This window comes from Balaenoptera musculus, chromosome 2 (genome assembly GCF_009873245.2).
Source record: "Balaenoptera musculus isolate JJ_BM4_2016_0621 chromosome 2, mBalMus1.pri.v3, whole genome shotgun sequence".
In the NCBI taxonomy this organism is placed as follows: domain Eukaryota; kingdom Metazoa; phylum Chordata; class Mammalia; order Artiodactyla; family Balaenopteridae; genus Balaenoptera; species Balaenoptera musculus.
In genome coordinates this window covers 116,355,409-116,361,408 of record NC_045786.1, presented here as the reverse complement: position 1 = coordinate 116,361,408, position 6,000 = coordinate 116,355,409, and positions in this window count along the sequence as shown.

The window sequence follows — 6,000 nt, the reverse complement described above, 5'->3', positions numbered from 1 at the left end:
CTAAATCACATGAAGGAAAGTTGCCTGCTGAGAGGAAGACCTTCACTGGACTATTAAAGAAGTAAAAAAATAAATGCTATTTTGTTTAGCCATTGAAATTTTCAGGTTTACTGGTTTCAGCAAATAGCATCCTTATTAATTATAGCCCCTTTTTAAAAAGGAAATAAGAAAGGGAGGGAGGGGAAAACATCACCAGAAAAATTAACTTTAAGCTATGGTTTTAGTGACCCAGAGCCAGGCCTTCCTCTTTGCAGCATTTGGAAGACCAGCAGCCTGATAGTCGGCTATCCACCCACGCTAAAGGAAAGCCTGACAGCTGGCATGTTCCATCACACATACATATGAAGATGAAGAACTACGTCATTGGAACAAAAGGGACATGAATGATTATCACCAAGAGATCAGATGTGGTAGATTGAATTATGCTTGTAGTACCTTATCCTATGCAGCTAATAGCAACTAGCTCATGCTTTCAACATCTTGAAAGTTCCTTGCCCAATACCGCAACTTCATTAAACTGTCTTCCATGTTACCACAGACAAGTTTTATCAAACATTTTGCTACTACATAACACAGCCATTTTTCCAGCCTCCTATAATAGTTTCCTTGCTAACCACCACCCAGTTCCAAAGCCAATGGGCATGCATTTTAAGTTTTCATTATAGCAGCACCCCACTCCTAGGTACACATTTTTAAATTGATCAACCTTTTCCTGCAAAACAAGCAAACACAAAAATCTCAGTAAGATACAAAAAATAAGCATATATTTCTCACTTAGAAATAAATTCTTTAGGTCAATTGGGGCATCTCTGTTTCAGGCTGTAGGTCAAGTTGACATCTTTTCCATGTTTCTCCATCTGGGGCTCTACAGTGGCCAGCAGATGCCTGGGACCTGTTTTATTATGCAAAGATTGGGAACTCCCAGAGTGGCAAGTAGAAACATTTAATACCTCTTAAGGCCTAGGCTCAGAACTGGTATACTGTCACTTCTGCCCAAGTTTTTCTGGCCAAAGCAAGTCGCAAGACCAAGAAGTAAATATCTGCTGAAAGTTACCTAATCTGTCATAATCCACTCTCTTGTACACAGAAGATTGTGACTGCTATGCAGTAAAAGCTGATTAATATAAGAACCAAGACATAAAAAAAGATTAAATTTTGCCATCTGGTACAACATGGATGGAACCTGAGGGTATTGTGCCACGTGAACAGGTCAGTCAGAGAAAGACAAATACTGTATGATTCCACTCACATGTGGAATATTTTAAAAATAACAAACAAAACAAAACAAAAAGCACACACACATAGATACAGAGAACAGACTGGTGGTTACCAGAGGTAAGGGGGGGGTGGGGAGACAAAATGGATAAAGAGAATCAAGTGTATGGTGATGGATGGAAACTAGACTTTCGGTGGTAAGCACTTTGTTGTGAATAAGGTCGACAAATTGCACACATGAGATTTATGTAATGTTATAAACCAATGTTACCTCAATAAATACACACACACACACACCAAGAGAAAAACGTAAAATTACAATTAACTATCAAATATTGGTAGGAATTTGGGGGAGGGAAGGGGAAGTAACTGAATTAAATCTTCATCTTTTATAAAAGGAAGGAAATAGTGTTTAATCAATCAAGGAGTGTAGGTAAAAGCATATAATTTAAAGTTACCTAAAGAACAAACAGCAAAATAGTTCAAATGTTTGTTTCTGGGGGTAGGCCTAACAATGGGAGGCAAGGAATGAAAAACTGTTGCTTTTCATCAAAAGTACTTTTGTACTACATTTTTTTGTTGCCATGTTCATGTAATACTCTAAGAAAAAAAAGTAATGAATTTCTACTAGATGCTTCTTGCTTAAAGACTAGATTTTAGAGAGAATGTTCCTGTATATAAACTGAATACCATGGGGGAAAAAACCCTGTATCCTTCAAGTGAAGGGAAATTTTGTTATATTTTCCTTGTGGGGCAAAAGCATGAGTTCCCCCTTAATATTCAATATAAGTGAAGAAGTAGTTCACATTCTTAGAGAATGCAGTCAGGAGCTGATAAATTTTAATATTTAGAAATTTACTTAACCTCACTTTGGCTTTAAAAAATTCTTAATATGGAAAAACTTACTTATAAAACTTGAGTGATCTGCTGTTACTCACAATATAAGGAATTGATATGAATACTACCCATTGAAAAGTATACAGGTACAACAAAATGAAGGTAGAAAGCAAACACTAATATATTATTTAAACAATAATTACAGACTACAGATAGAAAATACAGGTCATTCAGGTCAACAATTCTTTCCAACCACAGCAGACATCACAAATCAAACATGGCACTCTTCCCAGCAGAACAAGGGAACAATCTCAAATTCCAAAATCCTTCTCAACACAGTACTACTCAACCTCCAAAACTGTTTAGAGTTGGCATATCAAGTGAAACTTTCTTGCCCTAGAGCAAAGCAACACTCCAATTAATGTTTGCTGTATGAAAATATTCACTTCATTTCACCTTTTCGGCACTTAAAAGGCTTAAGAGATTTTTCCAAAGGATTAAATATTAAATTCTGCAATGAGAACATTGTGGTAATTGACCATGAGGAATATATCTCTTCATGACAGAGTCTCATGGCTATTCAACTAGGATAACCTGGAAGTCTGATGAGTACTCCAGGAGTAAGGGAAGCCAAATAGACTGAACACTATTCAACAACTATTTAAAAGATCAGTTGACAGCTTAGGCCATTTTTATTCTATACAGAGTTCTACGCATCTCTGGATAAAAAGTTACTGAGCCATGGTATCTACTAGATAGATTTCAGAGTGGTTGTTGGCTCACACCCTGTTCGGAACAAAGCTCCTTCCTCTCTTCATCCAAATCCCTACATCCATCTGTCCAAAGCATTCAGCACATTACTCCGTCCTCCTAAATTCAGCTAATTGGACTAGGGCAGGACTCTTTACCTTAAAGCAGCCAATCAACAGGAATACCATCAACTTTTTTTGTTGCCTATCTCCCAAAAATAACCCAGTCAGATCCTCACAAGAATTTCAACAGGAGACAAAGAACAAATTTGCAAATGATACTGGATACTTGAACTAGAAGACCATGTAGACTAGTAAGGGCCAGCAGTTGGGCCCTATGCAAAATGAAAAAGCAAAGGAAGCCTACTGAAAAGGAGAGACAGACTACGGAACAATTAGTTCCTGTTTTTAGTTCCTCATGTAGTCCCTGTGAGGATCAGGTGTGCTCTAATGCATGTGTATGGATGTCCTCAAAACTCCCTAAAGTAACCAGGAAAAAAGAAAAAGAAAAAAAAATCCCCTCATTACTTAAGCTAGTTAAGAAACTAAAGGAACCCAGTTAAAGTGACTGCTTAGAGACAGTACCCTTGGAGTAACAGTCCTATGAGCCCCACTGTGGGATACTGCCTATATGTAATATAAGCTGTACAACTCAAACCAAGATCATTAAAATCAGCCAATTACTGATTTTGACCAGAAGTCAAGGAACCCTATTGGCTGTATCAGCTGCATTAAAGATAGTGATATTCAGTTTTTAATAACAAAAGGTACCCCTAAAAATACCCATCCTCTTGAATAAAAGGCAAGAAAACAGTAATGCTATAAAATAGACATTAAAGTTAAACCTCTTTTTCTTTCTTTTTCTTTAAACTCTGAAAGGAATGAATGAAAAAAATAGCTCTGGGAGTGGACTTAAAACACAGGAATTAGCTAGCAGGCCTAGCTCTTGGAACACAAAGTGGCCCCAGCCCACATGTATGAGAGCTCTTTGGTTAAAAAGTTGTAACCAGGCATCCTGAAGACTAATCTGGTTTTGTTTGAATCTGGTTTTGTTTGCCCACGGAATATTTTTAATGTGAAAGCTAGCAATCAGGACATTTCATCTTTTAAAAATTTAGTATTTTAGTTTCTCTTGAAAAACTAGGAAATCTGGAAACACAGAGCCCAGTTTCCCACTGGGAAAAGCATCCTCTGGTAAGCCGCAGTCCTCCCCACTACCTATCATATTGCTTAGGACCCAATTCTTCTCTTATTGCTCCTGTCTCCTTTAGGATATGAGCTATCAATCCCTACTTTATTGATATAGATCCTCCAGTTCACAAATTTGCACAACCAACTTGTGAGTGGCTTGGTTAAGATCAGTTCTGACATCAACAATATGGTGCAACTAGGAAAAAAAAAAAACAGACTTGGTCCTTTGTCCTGCATCCAGCTCACCAGTGCAGACTTTCCCTACCCTAAAGACAAATGCCTTTCAATCCTTCATTTCTTTTTCCTGTAATATGACCTCACTAGGAACCATTCCAATCTGTCAGACAAGGGTGGAGAGAAAGAATCAAGTTCCCAGTTCTATTCTCCCAGGAGGCTCCTGTGCCTCTAAGTAACTTTATGGGTGCAGATAATAGATAATTGGAAGGAAGTTACATCATCTCTACCTGCCAAAAGTGTCTGAAACCCACACCCTGCTCAGAAAAAAAAAACATTCTTTCAAAAAATGTTTGAATTTAGGCAGTTTGCATGTCTATTGGTAGCCCTGAACATCTTTTCATGATGTACCTAAAATAAAATCTGTATCACAGATTTTTTTCTGTTATGAAATGTCAAGTGATTCAGCATAATAAAAGTTATATTTTTATAACTATTGTTTGGCAATGGAGAGAAAGCTAGAGTAAAACTATATTTAATATCCTAATAACCAAACTGGAGAAAGCATTAAGCTTAGTATATTAGAAAAGGAAGAACATAAGAAAATTGAATGTTTAATTTCTCTCCAGAAAAATACATTAACAGGAATTAAGGTATCTCTATAAAAGAATCAATCATAATAAACATAACAAGAAAAACGGAACGAACACTTGACCATCAACAGTCACGCATATCAACCCACCAGGGTACATATCCGTCTTGATGTTATACTCTTATCCACCATTCGTTGCCTGGGTTTCAAATCCAAATAAGCATGGGTAGTTGCTATAGTGACAATATGCCACTTCTGGAACCAGAAGCTTAGTACTACTGAGTACTTATGGGCTTCATAACGTCAGTACTTCCTCCCACGCTTTGAATCATAGCTCAGACATTATAATTTCACAAAATGTGATTTCATTCTGTCCTTTAAAGAAGTCAATTTTGTTACTTTATCAAAAAGTTTACCAAAAATAATTTATAATTTACATAGTATAATAAATGTCAAGAGAAATAACCTAACTCACTTAACATGCTAAGAATATACATACTCAATAAGTACTTAATGGAATAATATTAAAGATGTTGGCTTAATAAAATAAACAAATTGTATGCCATCATTGAAATGTACTGTGTTTTAACTGTAACTGAGCAAGATCATAACTTATTAATTCATGTCTTAGCTCATTGTTGTTAATAGCAGTATTCCTACCATCCTTCATTTAATATGAAAATTAAATGAAGTTTTAAAAATTCAAAAACAACACTAAGAAGCTTAATTTTATTTTATAGCAGATTGATATAGAAGTCCTTCCTGACTTATAATGAGATTATGTTCCAGTAAATCCATCATAAATTGAAAATGTCAAAAATGCATTTAATATACCTAACCTACCAAACATCATAGCTTAGCCTAGCCTACCTTAAACATGCTCAGAACACATTAGCCTACAGTTGGCTAATCATCTAACACAAAGCCTATTTTATAATAAAGTGTTGAATAGCTCATTTAATTTATTGTATACTGTTCTGAAAGTGAAAAACAGAATGGTTTTTTAGTCTATTGGTTGTTTACCCTCAATATCATGGGGCCAACTGGGAGCTATGGCTCACTGCCACTCCCCAGCATCATGAGAGAGTATCTTACCATGTATCACTAGCCCGGGAAAAGAGCAAAATTCTAAGTATGGTTTCTACTGAATGCATATTGCTTTTGCACTACTGTAAAGTTGAAAAATCATAAGTAGAACCATCTACTTTGGAGACTATCTGTATTTTTATTTCCTTTAGGAAC